Genomic DNA, 22,375 nt, shown 5'->3' with positions numbered 1-22,375 from the left:
TCTGTGGAGCCGCTGGCCGGCTCCGCCAGCAGCCGGACATCCGGACGCTGGCTAGCAGGGACGCAAACGGCGGCGGCTGTAGCCACCGCCGTTTGCGTCCCTGCAGTCAGCCGTGATAGGCTACGTAAATGTTTACGTAGCCTATCACGGCTGATTTAAAAAAACAACAACGTGCGTACGCAAATGGCGGCGGCCACAGCCGCCGCCATTTGCGTTCCTTATTTTGGCACGTCTTAGTCTACGTAAACATTTACGTAGACTAAGACGGCGAAAATAAGGGGAACGCAAATAGTGTAGCGTCTACGCTATTTGCGTTCCCCTTATTTTCGCCATCTTAGTCTACGTAAATGTTTACGTAGACTAAGACGTGCCAAAATAAGGAACGCAAATGGCGGCGGCCGTGGCCGCTGCCATTTGCGTACACGCGTTTGTTTGTTTTTAAAGTCAGCCGTGATAGGCTACATAAATCTTTACGTAGCCTTTCACTTTTTTTGTTTTGTTTTTGTTTTTAACCTGGAAATGGCACCGGCGGCGGCTGGTCAGAAGACCGGCCGCCGCAGCCACCGCTGCTGCACCACCGCCGCACCGCTGCCAGAGCCGCCGCCGGAGCCGCCGCCGCTAGGAAGATCTGCCCAAGGTAAGTCCTGTCCTGGGGGGGGGGGGGCGTTCCGCCACCGATTTCGGGGCCCCGAATGCGCTGGCATTCGGCCTCCCCGAGATCCGTGGCGGAACTTTCGTACATCCCTAACTGTAACCATGAAATTAAAAGACGCTTGCTCCTTGGGAGGAAAGCTATGGCAAACCTAGACAGCATAGTGAGAAGCAGAGACATCACCTTGCCGACAAAGATCCGTCTAATCAAAGCTATGGTTTTCCCAGTCGTAATATATGGCTGTGAGAGCTGGACTATAAGGAAGGCTGAGCGCCGGAGACTTGATGCTTTTGAACTGTGGTGCTGGAGAAGACTCTTACGAGTCCCCTGGACTGCAAGGAGGTCAAATCAGTCCATCCTAAAGGAAATCAACCCTGACTGCTCATTGAAAGGACAGATACTGAAACTGAAGCTCAAATATTTTGGCCACCTAATGCGAACGGAAAAGTCACTGGAAAAGACCCTGATGCTGGGAAAGATTGAAGGCAAAAGGAGAAGGGGACGGCAGAGGATGAGATGGCTAGATAGCATCACCGATGCAATGAATATGAACTTGAGCACGCTTTGGGAGAGAGTGGAGGACAGGAAGGCCTGGCGTGCTATGGTCCATGGGGTTGGACACGACTTAATGACTGAACAACAACATGCTGGAATGGCTGATACTTTCAAGCTGAACACCACAGGTGTTCATTCCAGTCCTTTATACCACATCACTTACTTTAAGCCACCTCAAAAAGTGCTTCTTTGTGGCTTTAGTGATATTGGCATCAAAACATGGAGTTGAACAGAAGAGGGGTTTCTAGCACAGGGAGTTGGCACAATGGTGGCTTGTTTCGAGCTGCTGACATTATGCCACCCCTGTTGACCTTGCGAGGAAGGTGCTACTGGTGATTCCACCCATTTTTACTCCCAGCCCCAGCCCCCCTGCGAATGGCTGATCTTCCAGGCTCAAGAAGCAGGTCTGCTGCTGAATTCCAGATCCTGGGGAGCAGTGGCAGGAGAAGGCTACTGCAGGTGTCCTGGAGATCTGGTTGGCAGCTTTGGGAAGCAAGATGATGGTCTAGGTGGGCCGTTGGTCCACCCCAGCAGGCCTTTATTGATGTTCTTCTTATGCTGCTGCTGTTCCAACAACAATATAGATGGGCTCCCTACACCAGAGCAAGGGAGACAGAGTGCACAGCACAACATAGGAATAGACTGCAATTATATGTTTGCACGATTATCCCATTCTCAAAACTTACACCACCATAGGGGGTCTATGTGTGTGCACAACTGAAAGATATGAATGTCTCAATTAGGGAAAGACACAAACCGGATTCGTTTACTGTTTCATTCATGCCAAAAACTGAAAGGTGTTTTTTTTTATTAGATCACTAGGGGGCGAGCTTGAGTTTCTGACATGAAGTACAAGTCGTTGTCATACAGCAAAGCTGTTCTAGACGTTGTTGCTTAACTTTAAAACAGCTGCCTACCGAAAGTGTAGCAAACAAAAGAGACTATCAGGACCATAGATTTATTTATTTATTTATTGGAAGAGGGGAAGAGTGTGCCTGAGTGAATTTGGCCCATTGGGAAAGGATACAGTGGTACATTGGGGTGGTTCTTTTATGGACTAATATTACATAGAGCGGACAAATTCAGTTTTTAAATAAAACAGGTAGCAGTATCATGCAGTTGTACCATTTAAGGCTGCAATGGAGTTGGGAAAGGACAGGCTGGGGGAATATTGAAAAAGTTATCCCTGTAGGAGGTTGGTGGAGAAATATTGCTTTTGTTATTTCCATATGTTCTCTCCCTGCCCCTTTTGGGGTGGAATCTGCTGGGAGGATGGCCTATTGCATGTGAGGCACATAACTGAGGTTGTTTGCCTGCTCTCCCCTCCAAGTATTTAAGACCAGTGCCTGGGCAGAGGTGTGAGTCTTTGGTGGGAGCCAAAAGGCAAGAGTCAACGGGTTCTTGGCCTTTGACATTGTTTGAAGAGGGCAGGCTGGGCAGTGGGAACATCACTGGCTGAGAGGTACTTTCTGTTTTCTGCCAACCTAGCCCAACAGGAGAGAGAGAGAGAGAGAGAGAGAGAGAACTGGCTGGTAGCCCCTACCTTGTAGTGGTTGCTTCCAGAAGTTGGATTGTTTGAGGCCCTTCATGGCAGAGCCAGGAATCTTTTCTGCGTGAGACTCATCACAGACGCAGGGCCCATATGTGTGATCCACAGAGACCACGAAGAAGAATCTTTGTTCCCAGAGCCAGATGTAGTCCCAGCAGACAGCAGCAGTGGCAGCAAAGCATGTCAACTGGGAGAGCAGAAGAGCAGTTGGGGATATTTAAATCATCTAGTACCGAGCCAAGACAGCAAGGAAGGGCATAGCAACATCTTGGCCTGCAGAGAGCCTGCCTCCCACTGCCAATCAACATTCATCTGACCTTCAGGGTCAGGCCCAATGAGGGTTTTCTACTGGAGATATTGATATGTGCCTGGGAAATTAAACTGATACATTGAGGGGAGAAGGGGGTGCCCTTTTTACTTAGTGTGGTCATGGGTAGGGGGCAAGTGTGGTGTTAAGGTTGTGTGATCAGGTCAGTTGAGGAGAGGAGCGCCTAATAAGATGCCTGGTTTCTTTTCTGGTTCTCTACCCGACTGGTTTCCTGGTTGCCTTGGCTTGCCATTGGCTCTGGTGTTGTTGTTGTTGAATGCCAGATAAGTTCAAAATAAAATATCACTCACCCATGTTTTAATTGTGGATGAGAGGGTAACCTGGTGTGTATTACCAAGACCTGAGATGGCTTAGTCTCTCCCAAGTGTATTTTAATTTTAAAATACAATTAAAATTCTATTTTAATTTTTTAATGTTTTTACTTGTAAACCACCCAGATAATTTTGTTGTTGGGTGGCATATTAATACTGAAAATAAATAAATATGTATTTATATACAGAACAGCAAAACCAAAATCCACTCTAGCTACCAATTCATTGCATTTCATTTGGGGAGCAATCCCATGCATGTTTAGACAGAAAAAAGTCCTACAAGTCCCAGCATGGATTGTGTTCTTAGGGACGCCACAATATGTATATTTCTACAAAATCTGGCTCTTCCAAATAGCGCTAGTGCATTAGAAATCTGTTGGCCGCCATTCAAATTGTGTCTCTGAACTGAAAATGGAGATGCTGAATGCAGAAAATGTTAGTGAGGATGTAAGTGTCTTTTCTGAAAAGTAGAAATGTATTGTAAAGTATACATTTTATAGAGTTATCAGGCTGAGGTGGGGATGAGGACGTGATGTCCATCCCCAATCCATTCCAGAAGTAAACACCAGGATCCATATTTATTTCTATGATGTTCTTTGGACACTTGAGAGATTAATATGGATTCTAGTCTGGATCCAGGCTGAGCTTCTAGGCCTTGGTGCCAGCACGTGATATCACATATGAACTGCCAATTGACCAGTCAGGCCTGTTGCTAGGAAACAGGGTGGCTATGTCCTCTTTTGTAGAGGACAGCCTTCTGTTTGAAGGGCTGCCAGGGGACTGTCCTCTGCCTCTTTGAAAAGTTGTCCCATCCAAGTTAGGAACGTAGGAAGCTGCCTTATACTGAGTCAGACCCTGGGTCCATCTAGCCCAGTATTGTCAACACTGATTGGCAGCAGCTCACCAGGGTTTCAGGCAGGAATTTTTCTAGCCCTACTTGGAGAAGCCGGGGATTGAACCTGGGACCTTTGGCCTGCGAAGCAGGGGCTCCATCATAAAGAGCTACAAAGATAAAGAACCATCAGAAGGAAGAGGAGGGCCCTTGATGTTGTCCGTCAACAGTTTCTGGGAAGCAGATTGAGCAGCAAGCACACAGGTGTTCACTTGGTCAGTCTTCCCCACAATGAGGAAATTGTATTTCTATTTACATTACAATAATTATTTCTAAGCTTTATATAAATTGTATTTATATAAATTAGCATATGCAGATTTTATGCAAATTGGGATTCTCTTTTGTCTTCTTTTTAATGGTGCATTTCCTCTTTTTTGGTGATGCGTGAGTGGCCACCCAGTTAGAAAAGCAAGAGGCAAGACTGCTGTGTTCTCCCATACCTGCTTCCCCCTGTATTTTTAGCTGTACCCTCCACCCTCCAAAAGCTTCTGGCTTCTACTATCTCCCCCCACCTCCCCCCACCAGTCCCACTCTGTATTCCACTGCTGTGGCCCCATCTAATAAATACATTATTTCAAGAGGTGACAATCCTACCTGAAGAACAAGATCCTGCTGCGGCTTTCCAGGAGTAAAATGGGACCCATCCTGCTACTCCTAGACTTTGTGTCATTTACTGAAGGTTACAGAGAGGGCCCCATTTCATACGCTCTGACATATGGGCACTCCTGTGCATCTGGGGATGGGGCAAGGGTAAGGTGGCCACTTGTGCATCACCCCCAAAGAGGAAAAGAATCATGGAAGAGCAAAAGAGGACACAGATTTGTCTGAAATTGCACATGCTGATTTATATGTAGAGATGCAAGATTAGAAACAGTGACTATAATTTAAACAGAAATACAATACATCTTGCTATAGTGGGGAAGAATGTGACCTCTGTGCCTGCTCAGTCTGTTGTTCAGGTGCTAAATGTTGATGGGCAATTTCAAGGCCCTTGCCCTTCCTTATTATGGTTCCTTATCTTTAAACTGGACCACTCTTCAAATAGAGGATGCCTTCAATTATAGGACTGCCTCCTGACAGCCCAATAGAGGACTGTTCTCTGTGAAGTAGGGCGCATGGCCACGCTAGGCTATATGGTGGACAATGGCTGGGCCAGCACAATCCATGTACGCTATTTGGGAATCTGAATTATTTTTTTTAACAAGCAACTTTCCAGGCTTCAATAAGGATAAGCAAACTCCAGAAGCTCCTTCAGAACAGAAAATGAAACATCTTTCCAGCCAAAGAGTGTGATTAGGGTGGGAATTGTCAATATCTGGGCATAAAAATGCTGACGTGTCAGAGACAATCAGCTTTGCGCGACCTTGTAATATCTCATTTTATCCGTGCCACGCTTTATTAAATTCTCATAAACCTGTCAATGGGGACAGACATCATTTCACTTTACCCCATTAGCTCGACGCAACAGCAACGGAGAAGGGAAACGGGCTGGAGTGGGGTGGGTGGGGAGGGGGGAATGAGTGAAAGAAAGAAAACTACACCCACGCATGCGCGTGCACACAGTGCATAACTCAGCATTGCTCTGATAATGTAATAATGGTGGTGCCCTGGGAAAGTAATTGAATTAAGTGGCTTTTGTTAATGGTTTTAAGATTTAGAAGTGTAAATAACAGTTAGGGCTCTTTAATGGACTTTAGTTTTAGGTAACCACAGCCCAGCGCATAAGAAATGCTTTGCTGTTAATATGATGTCAGATTGTTTTGTTACTGCTCCAGCTTCATGTCTGCAAAGCATATTTTGCCATTTTAAAGCTGAGAGTGTTTATCATCTGTCCTTTCTAACTTCAGATGGAGCTTAATTCGGAAAGCATTTGCATGAGCTGCTCTCATTCAGTTCCCTATCAGTTATTCTCACTGCTGGGAATAAAGTCTTATTCCTTCTGTAGCTGCTTTGGAGAACTTCCTGACTTAGGGGTTATGCCACTCAAAAGCCCATAGTCCTATTTACATGTTCATTATTAAGTGGGATGCAGAGCCGCTGTCCTCAATCTGCGAGATGGAAAGGAGGCCAGATTCTGCTGGGAGGAGTAAAACTACTGCTCATGAGAGAGTTTCCCCTGTAGGAACAGAGAAATGTGGTGTTTTATCTCTCCCCCCCCCCCCGCCCCATCTCTTCCCTTCCTTGACAGGTATGATGAGCCAAGGGATTTAAAATGTCTTTCATGAAAACTCATTCTGCTTAAAATATGATTGGATTTTCATTTAGAAGCCTATCAAAATGGGAGACTAAAGTCTGAGGCAAAGCTGGCTAAGCCAAATAGGCCCAAACAGTCTTACCTTTGCCAATGGAATGGGGCTTTTCAGAACTTTGGGCGAGAGCTGCAAAATGCTTTGTAAGCATTAATTGATTGAGCCAGTGATTGTCTGAAAGGAGAGCAAACTCACTGAGTTGTATCATCTGGTTCTGGCTGTAGCCTATCTTGGGTTACAGAGAAAGGACTGGAATCCAGAAAAACTGAGTCAGACCTAAATCAGGCACTTTTCCTATTGATTTCATTGGGAACTTGATCAACGCAGCTACCTGTGGATTGCAGTCAAAATGTACAACACCACATAGAGCTACTACACCTCCTTCTGGTCTCTTCTAATATTTGGGGACATCCTTGGTTAAGATGATTTATTCCTTGGCCATCTTAACTAAATACCAACTATTGAATTTGTCATATATATTTTGGGGGGTTTCACCAAATTGTTTTCATAGAATCATAGAATAGTAGGGTTGGAAGGGGCCTACAAGACCGTTGAGTCCTACCCCCTGCTCAATGCAGGAATCCAAGTCAGAGCATCCCTGACAAATGGCTGTCCAGCCTCATCTTCAATGCTTCCAGTGTGGGAGAGCCCACTACCTCCCTAGGTAATTGGTTCCATTGTCGTATTGCTCTAACAGTCAGGAAGTTTTTCCAGATGTTCAGCCGGAATCTGGCTTCCTGTAACTTGAGCCTATTCCATGTCCTGCATTCTGGGATGATCAGGAAGAGAACCTGGCCTTCCTCTCTGTGACAACCTTTCAAGGACTTGAAGAGCGCTATCATATCTCCCCTCAGTCTTCTCAAGGCTAAACATGCCCAGTTCTTTCAGTCTCTCTGCATAGGGCTTTTTTTCCAGTCCCCTGATCATCTTTGTTGCCCTCCTCTGAACCCTCTCCAGCTTGTCTGCATCCGCTCAGAACTGGACACAGTACTCCAGATGAGGCCTAACCAGTGCTGAGTAGAGGGGAACTAGTACTTCCCGGGATTTGGAACCTATGCTTCTATTAATGCAGCCCAAAATGGCATTTGCCTTTTTTGCAGCCACATCACATTGTTGGCTCATATTCAGCTTGTGATCTACAACAATTCCAAGATCCTTCTCGCCTGTAGTGTTACTGAGCCACATATCCCCCATCTTGTCACTGTGCATTTGGTTTCTTTTTCCTAGGTGTAGAACTTGGCAATTATCCCTATTAAATTTCATTCTGTTGTTTTCTGCCCAGCACTCCAGTCTATCAAGATCACTTTGAATGTTGTTTCTGTCTTCCAAGATATTAGCTATCCTGCCCAATTTTGTGTCATCTGCACATTTGATCAGCATTTCCTGCAACTTCTCCTGCAAGTCATTAATAAAAGTGTTGAAGAGCACTGGGCCCAGGACTGAGCCCTGCGGTACCCCACTCATTACCTCTCCCCAGTTTGAGAAAATCCCATTGATAAGCACTCTTTGATTCTGATTCTGTAGCCAACTGTGGATCCACTGGATCGTTGTTTCATCTAGCCCACTTTGAGCTAGTTTGCTCATCAGGGTATCATGGGGCACGCTGTCGAAAGCTTTGCTGAAGTCAAGGTATATGATGTCCACAGCATTCCCACAGTCTACAAGGGAGGTTACTTGATCAAAAAATGAGATCAGGTTCGCCTGGCAAGATTTGTTCTTGACAAGTCCATGTTGGCTTCAAGTAATCACTGCATTGTTTTCAAGGTGCTTACAGATGGATTGCTTTATCATCTGCTCCAGAATTTTCCCAGGGATTGATGTCAGACTGACTGATCTGTAGTTCCCAGGATCCTCCTTTTTACCCTTTTTGAAGATAGGGACAACATTAGCCCTCCTCCAATCATCTGGCACTTCACCCATCCTCCATGATTTCTCAATGATAATAGACAGTGGTTCTGAGAGTTCTTCTGCCAGTTCCTTTATTACTCTAGGGTGCAGTTCATCTGGCCCTGGAGATGTGAACTCATTCAAAGTAATTAGGTGTTCCTTGACCATATGCCTATCGATCTCAAGCTGCAATCCTGCCCCTTCAGCCTGTACTTTGCCTTTGCCGGGGTGGTGGTGGTGGTCATAGACCTTCTTTTGGGAGAAGACTGAGCCAAAGTAGGAATTGAGCACTTCTGCCTTTTCTTTGTCATCTGTTATCATTTTGCCATCCTTATTTAATAGCTGAACCACCATTTCTTTCCTCTGTCTTTTACTATGCACATATCTGAAGAAAGGCTTTTTGTTGCTTTTAGCATCCGTTGCTAAACTCAGCTCGTTCTCAGCTTTAGCCTTCCTGATGCCATCCCAGCAATTCTGTGCTACCTGCCTATACTCTTCCTTTGTAGCTTGGCCTTCCTTCCACTTCCTGTATGTGTCTTTTTTTGTTTTCAGGTCATCTCTAAGCTTTTTGTGAAGCCACATTGGCTTCTTCTGTTGTCTTCCACATTTTTGTCTTGTTGGAATTGTTTGTAATTGTGCCTTGAGAATTTCCTTTTTAAAAAACTCCCACCCATCTTGGACTACTTTTCTCGTTAGAGTCATTTCCCATGGGACCTTACTGATCATTGTTCTGACTTTATAAAAATCGGCTTTCCTATAATCCAGGGTATGCATTTGGCTGCACTAGGCTTTTGCTTCCTTTAGAACCAAGAACTCAAGTATAACATGGTTGCTTTCCCCGAGAGTTCCTGTAACTGCTACTTTATTCACTAAGTCATCTCTGTTGGTTAGGATCAAGTCAAGGATAGCCGATCCTCTAGTTCCTTCCTCTATTTTCTGTAGGAGGAAGTTATCCGCACACAAGTCAGGAATTTCCTGGACGAGCCATGTTTTGCAGAATTTGTCTCCCAACAAATACCGGGGAAATTGAAGTCCCCCATTACTACTACATCATGCTTCCTTGAAACATTGGCTATTTGCTTTTCAAAAGTTTCATCCTCGTCTTCTCCTTGATTGGGTGGCCGGGTAGTAGACTCCGACCACCAGGTTCCTTTTATTCTTTGCTCCATGTATTTTAACCCAGATGTTCTCGATGGGGCTACCGACTTCATCCTCCTGTATGAGATCTGTATTTTTAACATACATTTTAAAAAACATTTGGATTTTGGTTCCAGAATCCAAATCTCTCTCGTCGGCACCACCTTCGTAGCCAGTCATTCACCCGGAGTATTTTTCTTTCCCTTTCTATCCCTGTTCTAACTACTGGAAGGATGGATGAGAAAACTATCTGGGCCCCAAACTTCTTGAGTTTCCTTCCCAAAGCTTCAAAGTCTGATATGATTTCTTCATAGCTCCGCTTGGCGGTATCATTTGTTCCCACATGGATGAGAAGAAAGGGATACCTGTCAGTGGGCTTTATGAGTGTAGGCAACCCTTCAGTCACATCTCTAATCTGTCCTCCTGGGAGACAGCATACCTGGCGAGTCCACGGGTCTTCACGACATACTTGGGTTTCGATCCCACGCAGCAAGGAGTCTCCCACTACTACTACTCTTCTCTTCTTGTTGTTGTAGGCCTAGGTTTCATTGCCTCTGCTTGACTGACCTTCAGCCTCTTGCTCACTCTCATGCAGATTTCCCTGTAATTCTTCCTCTGCACGCTGTTCTCCAGTCTCATCCTCAAGTACCTGGAAACAGTTCCATAGCTCCACTGCTTCCACTGGTGCAGTGTGGCACCTAGTTCTTCTTCTCCTGTCACTCTTTTCCAAGGAGTATCCTCTATTGCATTTTTCCTCACCTCAGCATTTCCCACTTCTGCCTCAGCTTGCTGTTGCTCTTCTAACTCCTGTTCTTCACTTTGCTGCTGTATTTCCACTGTTCTGTCCAAGAACTCTTCATGTTCTCTTATTCCCTGGAGGGCCAACACTCGCCGCTCCGGTCCTCTTACTTTCTCTTCCAGCAGTGTGATCAACTTGCACTTGTTGCACATGTAGACCATGTTGTTCTCAGGCAAGAAAACAAACATTGCACACACCTTGCAGGTCACCACCACTGGAGAGTCTTGTCCTTCCACAGTCTCTCTTCCCCATTTGTGCCTAGCTTTCTGATTGTTCCAGGGTAGCCTGTGTGTGGTCCTCTACTCACTGGAGGTTAAAACCAGAGTCCCACTGGTATGGAAGTGTGTGTTAAAAGACAATTAAAAAAAAAAATGTTAAGGGCCTCCCCCTTGACCTCCCCTGCCGAACTCCGTGACCATCTCCTGTTTGCTCCCCCGTTCGCTTGTTTGCTTCTGTATTCCCTAGACGAGCTGGAGCAGCTTCCTCTGCTCTGCTCTGCTCAGCTGGGAGGCAGGAAACAGTTTTGTTCTAATATAATGCATAATAGTGATTAGAATCATAGAATCATAGGGTTGGAAGGGGCCTACAAGACCATCGAGTCCAACCCCCTGATCAGTTCAGGAAGCTGGATTCCCAGGTGGTCTCCCATCCAAGTACTAACCAGGGCAGACCCTGCTTAGCTTACGAGATCAGACGAGATCGGGCGCATCCAGCCCTCTACTATGCCCCTTTCCCAAACTATTCATGATTCAAATGCAACACACACCCTGGGTCCTTCCTTTCCTCTTGTAAAGAATCAGTATCTCTGCTGACTCTCTGTTATCCAGAAGGGTAGAGTTTCCCCAGTCGGCTTAGACTCTCAGGCTACATATATGGAAAAAACAACAACCCCACCCACATCTCTGCAGTGAAGGTTGGTAGCTCTGATGTCAGTAGTGCAGTGAATCCATTCCAGGTTTCAACCAGAACCGGTCGGAACTCTGGAGGAGGTATCCAAGGTGTGAAGCCCCACTGACATCAGAGCCACCAGCCTCCACTGTATGTTCTTTTCTTTCTTTTTCTTTCCTTTTTTGCCTTAAGAGTGCATGAGTAACCACCAAACAGGTTTCTTATTAACATTTTATTGAAAAGTTTTCATCCGTCCCTGTTGCCTGATACAGAAAATAAGGATTGTCAATGGGCAATATAGAATGGCTGAGTACATGGGCTCAGCTTTGGCCAGTGTCTGGTCTGACATTGTCTTGTATCATGTATAGCTATAGTTCCTCTTATGCAAAAGAAAAAATGTGCAATAATGAAATGTTCCTGGATAAATGAACATGGGCAATGCTGGATAACTGAAGGAGGGTTTGCCCATGAGCCTAGCACACCCAGCCCATTGTTTTATTCTGGCCATCTCTGACCCATACATGGATGTACCTGTCCAGTCATGTCAATAATGGGCCCACCCCACTGAAATGCAGAATAAGCAACACCACCACAAAATAAAATTGCTTTTGCTAATACAGCACCAGACATATGCATGCCCTTTCACAGTAGATCCCGAAGTCACCTTCACATGCTTGATATGGGGAGGGAAGTATTCTAGGCACATGAGCAAATATATCATGGTGTGGTGTGTCATAGAGGCCACTCTCTTGGAGGTGAGGGTGCATAATTTGGGGTGCACATCCCCAGTTATTTATTTAGTATTGATTTAGAGCCTTTCTACACAAGGCTGATAATCCACTGTAGCTGCTTTTGATTTCATTGCAGAATTGAGATCTGAATTCTACAGAAAGAATCCTTTCCTGCTTTTCTGCTACATAACCTCTAGGTGGTGTTGTGGTATAGCAGAATAACAATTACATGTGGGGAAATGTATTTTGTTTCACTTTCAGAAATAATGCTGCATTTCCCCCACTCTAAAAAAGACTAGGAAAGTGTTCTTTAAAAACAGAAGTGAAACTGGAAGGTCATGATGTCATCTAAAGAACCCATAAAAAACCATGAGTGAGGAATGATGAGTGCACAATGAATGCCCCATGTAGAAAAGCTCTTAAAGATTAATCCATTTCTTATATGCCTTTCAAGACCATAGTCTCCCAAGGTGGCTTACAGAGTAAAAACAATACAGAAAACATAATAAAGTCTTATTAAATATAAACAATTTTAAATTAAACCAGTTCCAATGAAATATAATTTTAAAATACAAATCAGCAGCAAATACCATTAAAACTTCCAATTAAAAGCCAGTGAGAACATACAGATTTTTTGGCTGTTATTAGCATGGGGGCAGTATGCTTGACAGTGTCTTGTACCAAAAGAAAGCACTGGAATGGACACAATGCAGGGGAATATCATAGAAGGCTCTCTCCTGGAAGTGTGTGTATATGATCTATGGTGTCCCAAAGCTTCATTTGGGGCACACCCTCTCCAGTCCCTTATTTGTAATTGTAATCTGAGGTGATCATCGCATATTAAGAAGTATTGCACAAAACCAGCATTTCTGATTGGAGAGAGTCACTGTGGATCTTGAAGGGGATAGGCATCCGGTCATGGAGATATATGATATGGGGTAGGCCAAAGCTTATTTTTGGGTGTAGGGGGATAAGGAACCAGGAACTAGTAATCAGCTTCAGCCTCATCATTAGGCTGGAGGTAGAAACAGCTCTATTGAATTCAGTACCTCTGCTTGAAGTGCCTGCCTTCTCTCTCACCTGAGAGTTAGTGACTGGCCCAAAGTCACCCAATGAATTTCATGGCCAAATGGGGGCTAGAACTTGGATCACCCAAGTCCTAGTCCAGTGCTGTAACCACTATGCCACAGGATGGGAAAACTTAACACATGTACAGGACATATCAGTAGTAATCTTTGTGCTTCTTCCCCTTGCGTTTTTCTTTCAGATAGATACATAATTGGTTTATGTATTCTACACCACCCAGTAGCTGAAGGTCTCTGGTACACATATACTTGCATGTTTTCTCCTGTTTCACTGTCTATCAGAGTTAGCTCTCTCTCTCTCTCTCTCTAGACCTCTCTCTCTCTCTACCTCTCTGTATGTGTTGACATGGGTAGCTTATTGCAATTCTGCCAGCCAATTGGCTGATAAGACTGATCACTGAACTCAAGGGGACATTTCCAGGGTTATGGTTAATAAAAGGCACTAGTTCAGTGACCCTAAAAGCCCTTCCTAGTACTATGAAGTGGGATTCTATGCTGAAAAATTGGGGACATGTTATAGCCCCATCTGACCGGAAGCAATTGAAAGTGAAGGAAGTGGGAAAAATGAGTCATCACCTTTTCTAGGGATGCCACTGGCTTGCTGTTCACATCATACTGAGTAATGAATAAAGGATTAAGCTCTACTTGCCTTTCTGTTGCTTTGAAGGAGACAATGGTCTAATGGGTGTTACTGAGTATGCTTGCTCTCTCTCTCTCTCTCTCTCTCTCTCTCTCTGTCTCTGTCTATCTCTCTCTCTCTGTGTGTGTGTGTGTGTTTTCTCCTTTGGTAGCACAGCTGCAATGTTGAAGAGGGGGGAATCTAGCAGAATGGTAATGGGAGGGTGAAGGAGGTTCTTTGGGGCAGTTTCTCAAGCGGATCTAGTTAATGATGCTCAGATGGTGCCTAGAGAAAGGAGACATCAGTTTATTGCTACATTTCAAGGCATCTTATTCACTTCAGAGTGATGGTTGATAACCTTCACTTATACAACAGGGTTTTTCCTCTGTACCATGTAAGACATTGCATGCTTTTTAGAGCTGAAACATAGGTGGATTGGCTCAACATCTGCCAATTATTGGGCTAGTTTGTTCCTATTTCGCCAACTGCACAAGAACAATGCCAAGTGGCAGTTTGGATGGGTCCTAGGACCAGGCTTAGTTGGCACAGTGTAAGTCAGCCTTCCCCAACCTCATGCCATCCAGATGTGTTGGACTGTAAGTCCCATCCTTTCCAGCCAGCATGGCCATTGGCCAGCCGTCCCTCTGCAAAATATACATTTTCACACACAAGAAAACCCCAAACCTCCGATGAGGTGAACTATTGGGTGGGAGACTTGTCGAAAGGAAGGAGGAATATCTACTGTTCAATCTGATTCTGGCATGAAAGGGGTTAAGGAGATAATCTTTGGGCTCTCTAACGCAAAGAGAAAGTGGGTTTTCTGATCCATAAAGGATCAGGCTGCAGGGAACCCCATCAGACTCCTCAGCGTGAAATTACACAGCAGCAGGGGGCTACATTCCTTCCACTCTACAACATTAAAGAGATGAATTAGAACCTGACATTCATCGGCTTAATAGGCCTAGTTGCAGCCTTAGGAAGCACAGGCCAATCAGAAGCAAGGACTTTTGGTCACTGGCTCTGGGAGGTTATCTAAGGCTGTCTGCATCTCCTCCTCCTCCTCCTGCTGTTCCATTGTGGAAAGAAGGAGAGCCTAAAAATAGGAGCAGCATGCCTTGAGGAGCCCGTGCTGATACCGGTTTCTGACTTCTGTATCTACGGCAGCATCATGTGCACACCAACTTGCTGTCTGGATCTCTCAATAAGCAATTGGGCCTTAATGCAGTGGGGATCATAGGAGGCTGTTGGAATGCATGCCTTTAGGGCAGAGTTGATCCACAAAAGCAGAGATGTTTTCCAGTGCTTTCCCACCTGTTTTGCCATTAGTATTGCCACAGATACAGTGCCCCACTTTCCTACCCCAGTATTTTCCCTGAAGCAAAGGCAGGTGAGTGCTCTTAGGGAGTGGGTAGGCCATAGCTTAGTGGCAGGGCACATGCTTTGCAGGCAGAAGGGCCCTGGTTCAATCCGTGGCATCTCCAGGTAGGACTGGGAAAGACTCCTCTCTGAAAACCTGAAGAGCTGCTGCCAGTCAGTAAAGGCCATGCTGAGGTAGATGGGACAATGGCCTGACTCAGTATAAGGCAGCTTTGCTCTCCTCTTCCTGATATCCACAAACCTCCCTGGACATTCTGTACCTACCTGTTCTCTTTGCATTTCCCAGTGGGGGACCCTCTGAAATTTCCCTTTCCAGGAGGTTTTGCCTTGTCCCCCCCCCCATCTGGACAGATGAAAAGCAAAGCTCTTGAGGTTCCCAAGTGGTTTCTCATCTACCTTCTATTCAAAACCTGACCTAATTAGCTTCTGAGATTGGATGGGGCTTTATATGGTCAGCCGTGATGACTGTAGACACCCAAAGTCATATTACAACCTAAACCCTTATAGTTCCAGTGGTGTACACCCCAAAGAGTTACCTTTTGTTTTCATTTTAGATGTGGATTTCTGGAATCTTTTCCTCCTCTTTCTTCGAAAGCCTTTGAAATAGAGTGCAAGCCCTTTGGAATCTTTGACCTATGTTGGAGAGCACTAAAGAGTTAACTTTGCATGTTTGATGGGGAAACATGAGACACAGTGCAATCCTATACATATTTACGCAGAAGTAAGTCCCGTCGAGTTCTATGGGGCTTTGTCCTAGGTAAGTGTGTATAGGATTGGAGCCTTAAGAATTAAATTTGCTCTCCACTTAGGTAGCTGATAGGTGACTGAAAGGACTTAGAAGTAAATTCAATTAACAAAAAACCTTCCCATTTAACATGTTGTGTTAAGAGCTTTCCATGTTCACTCAAGCTCCAAATTGCCTGGAAATTACAGCTGTTAAGGGCCACAGCCTTAACAGACACACATATGGTATGGTATCCTATGCTGTGATTAGTTCCAGCTTCACCACTGCCTTGGAGCTGGGTGCCTGTCAGTGGCAAAAGTGGTGAACCCAAGTCCCTACTCCCAGATTTATCTATTCACTGGAATAGATACACAGAGTCTCTGCAGTTGACGTTATCATGCAACTGAAGTTACTGTTTCACATTACAAATACCCAACTGGCAACCAATACCATCCACAATACCTCCAAATATAACCCCACACCAGAAGCTCTGTGGGTTGGTAGAAAACATGGGACCTGGGCTCATGTATACAGGAGTGGATGAGGGAGAAAGATGCTGTCCACAAACTAGCATGTGGTGCTTCCAGCCCACCAGAACCCCTGTTCCCTGAAAGCAGGTGGGGAAAAACCAGTGAGCAACTTACAAAACAAGAACTAGGATTTATTTAACACGGAAGGGAAAAGGGGGGGAGGAAGCAAAACAGCCATCCAAATGAATGATTTAAAGTACGTCTGTATACAATAAAATGGAGGGAAGGGAGTCTGATGGTGATATGTTCCATAAAGGTGGGTTATTTCTTAAAACTTCTAAACTTCTAAATCACACTTGGGGGCGGGGGACACACCTACAAATACCTTGTACATCTTCTGGTGCAAAGCACATTCTACATCTTCTCCTTTATCTAAGATGACAAGCTCTTTCCCAAAAGATACTGTTAAAATGGAGAAATGTTACTACAAAGTAAACCCCATGTAACCCTATGGAAATAAAATGCAGACAATTCCTGTGAAACTGCTGGTGGGCACTTTAAAGTCCTATAAATAAACAATTTCTTGCCTTTTCTACTTCAAAATCAGTATAGACCATCCTCAAATCCACCTCTTTTATACTGCCAAGTTCACACCAGTCTGTTGAGCTGTTTTCTCAGTATAAGCCACAGAATTGATTTTCCCCCACCCCAATTTCTGCTAATAAAGGCGGAATGCAATTCAGCCAACTCACCCTTAATATAGGGACACTACAGTAGCCCTAACATTAAACGTCAGATTGCAATGGAATGAATTTCCCTTACAGACATCCTTATTTTCTGATCTTTCAATCTTCCCTTGCTGAAGCAGAGACAAAGGTCCCCTTTTTATAAATGAAAATAAGGCTGGACTGAATTTTTAAAAAAAATATTTGTCAGCCATTCATTAGATGTGTAGGGGCCAAACACTGCCCCCCCTCCAGTTCATGGGGGAAAAGAAGAAATTTATCTGAAATATGGGGAGGGGGTTGCCGCTTACCTTACGTGACCTAACCCTTAACCAAGGGTTGTCCTGCCCTCCCGTCTTGCTTTTAAAACTTTTTTTTAAAAAGTTCACTCACAGAGGTGCACACACTTCCTGGAATGACTTGAGAGTAATGCAAAGTCATATTGCTTCAGCTTGTTCCCAAGGTGTTCCATGTAGGGCAGCCAGTGAGAAATTGCAGATCAGGGGTGCAGAACCTGAGGTTTGGGGGCCAAATCCGGCCCACTTGGTTCCCAACCCTACCCTCTGGGGTTGCCAGAAGGCCATGCCTCCTTCCCCTGTCCCACCCCCTTTCCCTCAAACACCACTTGATTGGTGGTTCCCTAGCTTTTGTTTCCCCATTCTAAAAGGTTGAAATCCTTCCCCTAAAGGCTTTTGGGCAGTAAGAACTTTAAAATAAAATATGCGAGTATTTCTGGCCTTCAGCCTATTTCTTTTTGCCTTCAGCCCCACTTACCACTGGAATGTGCTCCCTGAGATCTTCTGCAAAATGGAATTTGGCCCTCAGGCTGAAAGAGCTTCAACACCCTTGCTGCAGAGAGAGACTTGATCCTCTCTAAGTGGCATGAGGCTTTAAAAAAGGTTTTAAAAGCAAGAAAAATGGAAAGAAACCCAGCCACCTTGTAAGGTTAAGTAAGGTAAGCAGCAATCTTTCCCCTGAAACCCTAAATTTCTCTCTCCCCTACTTCACAAAAATATCACAAGGAGAAAAACAGCCCCTGTTTTCACAGGGGGAGAATATTTTGGGGAAACTGGGGAAGGGGAATTTCAGTAGAGCAGTGCGCAAATGGCCTCTTGAAATTCTCCACCCTATTTGTGGAGAGAAATTTGAGGGGGGTAGCAATTTCACTGAATTTCTTCATTGGGAGGAGTAGGGATGTACGAATCCCTTACCTTGCCGTCCGCGGGGGTGGGGAGGCGATCCGTTCCTCCCCCCCCCCCGGAATCCTTGCCGGCCGGCTCCGCTCCATGTTAACTCCGCGGAGCCGCCGGCCAGTTCCGAAGCCCCAGCGATATGGCCGCCACTGCTGTATTGCTGGCTGGACTGACGGATTGCGGACACAAATGGCGTCCGCTATGCCATTTGCATCCCTGTTTTTTCATGCAATAGGCTACATTAAGATTTACGTAGCCTATCACGTCAAAGAGCAGGGATGCAAATGGCATAGTGGACGCCATTTGCGTCTGCAGTCCTTCAGTCCAGCCAGCGATACGGCAGTGGCGGCTGTATCGCTGGGGCTTTGGAGCCAGTGGCAGGCAGGATCCAGCTGGTGAGGACTTTGTGAGGTAGGAGATCTGCTCCTCCATGGATTTCGGGGGGCTGGATTCAATAGAATCCGGCCTCATTGGTGTCCATGGAGGATTCCTCCAACATCCCTAGGGAGGAGAAATTCTCAGTTTCTTGGAGGTAGAGCTCATCATTAGCAGTGGTGGTAGCGCAGCATCTTTCTTTTTTACTCAAGGTTTTTGTTTTTTTGTGCTGCTACTGCAAGTGGCAACAACAGCAACTATGTTGGCAGCTTGGTCCCCATTTTGCATCCTTCACCATGTCCCATACCTAGTGTCATTGAAGGGCATTGTGGGGATGGGGGAAGGGAGTCACCACAAAAATGGTGGCGAAAATTTGGTGGTGGCCAGGTGTCCATTGAGTGTCCCCCCCCCATTTTATTATACATCCTGCCATTGCTTTGCAGTCTTCCAGGCTGCCTGCACTTCCTGATCCAAAAAAAGAAAGAAAAAAGCCCTATAGGAGGAATTGCCTCAGGATGTCTTCCCTGGGGCTTTAATTGAAGTGTGGAAAGCTGAGGACACTATAGGCTGCAAGAGAAATCACTGCACAGTGAAAAACAGGATACTCATATACACTTCTCAGACACCTCATAAGTAGCGATGCTGCCAAATTTCATAATTAATCGGCTTGCTGGTTCCGTACAACTTCATCCATTTGTAATGCTCACCTTTTTAATAAAACTGGACTGGCATCTTACAAATTCTCTATTAAGTTTGGAATAGATCACAAGCTTTCTGAACATGTGCACTCTGTATCGAAACAACACTATTTCCACACATTCACTGAGTTTGTTCGATTAACATAGAATCATAGAATCATAGAATAGTAGGGTTGGAAGGGGCCTACAAGGCCATCGAGTCCAACCCCCTGCTCAATGCAGGAATCCAAGTCAGAGCATCCCTGACAAATGGCTGTCCAGCCTCGTCTTGAAGGCCTCCAGTGTGGGAGAGCCCACCACCTCCCCAGGTAATTGGTTCCATTGCCGTATTGCTCTGACACTCAGGAAGTTTTTCCTGATGTTCAGTCGGAATCTGGCTTCCTGTAACTTGAGCCCATTATTCCGTGTCCTGCACTCTGGGATAATCAAGAAGAGATCCTGGCCTTCTTCTCTGTGACAACCTTTCAAGTACTTGAAGAGCGCTATCATATCTCCCCTCAGTCTTCTCTTCTCAAGGCTAAACATGCCCAGTTCTTTCAGTCTCTCTTCATAGGGCTTTGTTTCCAGTCCCCTGATCATCTTTGTTGCCCTCCTTTGAACCCTCTCCAGCTTGTCTGCATCCTTCTTAAAGTGTGGTGCCCAGAACTGGACACAGTACTCCAGATGAGGCCTAACCAGTGCTGAGTAGAGGGGAACTAGTACTTCCCGGGATTTGGAAGCGATGCTTCTATGAATGCAGCCCAAAATAGCATTTGCCTTTTTTGCAGCCACATCACATTGTTGGCTCATATTCAGCTTGTGATCGACGACAATTCCAAGATCCTTCTCGCTCGTAGTGTGGTTGAGCCACGTATCCCCCATCTTGTAACTGTGCATTTGGTTTCTTTTTCCTAGGTGCAGAACTTGGCATTTGTCCCTATTAAATGCCATTCTGTTGTTTTCTGCCCAGCACTCCAGTCTATCCAGATCACTTTGAATTTTGTTTCTGTCTTCCAAAGTATTAGCTATCCCTCCCAATTTTGTGTCATCTGCAAATTTGATCAGCATTCCCTGCACCTCCTCCTCCAAGTCATTAATAAAAATATTGAAGAGCACTGGGCCCAGGACTGAGCCCTGCGGTACCCCACTCGTTACCTCTCCCCAGCTTGAGAAGGTCCCATTGATAAGCACTCTTTGAGTCCGATTCTGTAGCCAACTGTGGATCCACATGATCGTTGTTTCATCTAGCCCACTTCGAGCTAGTTTGCTCATCAGGATATCATGGGGCACTTTGTCGAAAGCTTTGCTGAAGTCGAGGTATATGATGTCTACAGCATTCCCACGGTCTACAAGGGAGGTGACTTGATCAAAAAATGAGATCAGATTTGTCTGGCAGGACTTGTTTTTGACAAATCCATGTTGGCTTCGAGTAATCACTGCATTGTTGTCAAGGTGCTTCCAGATGGATTGCTTTATGATCTGCTCCAGAATTTTCCCAGGGATTGATGTCAGACTGACTGGTCTGTAGTTCCCAGGTTCCTCCTTTTTACCCTTTTTGAAGATAGGGACAACGTTAGCCCTCCTCCAGTCATCTGGCACTTCCCCGGTCCTCCATGATTTCTCAAAGAGAATAGACAGCGGTTCTGAGAGCTCTTCTGCCAGTTCCTTTATGACTCTAGGATGCAGTTCATCTGGCCCTGGAGATTTGAACTCATTCAAAGTAATGAGGTGTTCCTTGACCATATGCCTGTCGATCTCAAGCTGCAATCCTGCCCCTTCAGCCTGTACTTCGCCTTTGCCAGGGGGGTCATAGACCCTCTTTTGGGAGAAGACTGAGCCAAAGTAGGAATTGAGCACCTCTGCCTTTTCTTTGTCATCTGTTATCATTTTGCCATCCTTATTTAATAGCTGAACAACCATTTCTTTCCTCTGCCTTTTACTATGCACGTAGCTGAAGAAAGCCTTTTTGTTGTTTTTAGCATCCCTCGCTAACCTCACCTCGTTCTCCGCTTTAGCCTTCCTGACGCCATCCCTGCAATTCTGTGCTACCTGCCTGTACTCTTCCTTTGTTACTTGGCCTTCTTTCCACTTCCTATATGTGTCCTTTTTTGTTTTCAGGTCATCCCTAAGCTTTTTGTGAAGCCACATTGGCTTCTTCTGTTGTCTTCCACCTTTTCTTCTTGTTGGAATTGTTTGTGATTGTGCCTTGAGAATTTCCTTTTTTAAAAGTTCCCACCCATCTTGGACTCCTTTTCTCGCTAGCATTGCTTGCCATGGGACCTTACTGATCATTGTTCTGAGTTTATTAAAATCAGCTTTCCTAAAATCCAGGGTACGCGTTTGAGTACACTCGGCTTTTGCTTCCCTTAGAACCAAGAACTCAAGTACAACATGGTCGCTTTCCCCCAGAGTTCCTGTAACTGCTACTTTATCCACTAAGTCATCTCTGTTGGTTAGGATCAAGTCAAGGATAGCCGATCCTCTAGTTCCTTCCTCTACTTTCTGTAGGAGGAAGTTATCCGCCACACAAGTCAGGAATTTCCTGGAGGGGCCATGTTTTGCAGAATTTGTCTCCCAACAAATATCGGGGAAATTGAAGTCCCCCATTACTACTACATCATGCTTCCTTAAAACATTGGCTATTTGCTTTTCAAAAGTTTCATCCTTGGCTTCTCCTTGATTGGGTGGCCGGTAGTAGACTCCGACCACCAGGTTCCTTTTATTCTTTGCTCCATTTATTTCAACCCAGATGCTCTCGATGGGGCTACCAAGCTCCTCCTCCTGTATTTCTGTGCAAAAATAAAAAAAAAAAACATAGAAAGGCCCTATGAAAACACCAGTCAGAAAAGGTGTACATAACGTGGTGATGCATGGCATCATGGTGTACAATGCATTTCCACACTACAGCTCCCAAGATGCACTTTGATATTGCGCGTGCACAAAAGCTCATTTATGTGGAACAATAGTTTGTTTTAAGTTCTTTAGTTTAATAGTTCTGGTCTGAGCTTACATGGAAGTGTTTGTTATTATCTGAGGAAATAAGAAATTCACCCAGGGTAAGTAAGGTAAGCACAAGGACACTGAACCCAACGCACGAGATTTCTACGAAATTTTCTTCTCCTTTGAATTCATTTTCAAAAGCAATTTATTTT

The sequence above is a fragment of the Heloderma suspectum genome, chromosome 4 (assembly GCF_057233095.1).
Source record: "Heloderma suspectum isolate Gila_16-S chromosome 4, 16-S_ref, whole genome shotgun sequence".
Classification (NCBI taxonomy): domain Eukaryota; kingdom Metazoa; phylum Chordata; class Lepidosauria; order Squamata; family Helodermatidae; genus Heloderma; species Heloderma suspectum.
The sequence above is the reverse complement of the archived record's forward strand: the minus strand, read 5'-3'. Positions refer to the sequence as shown.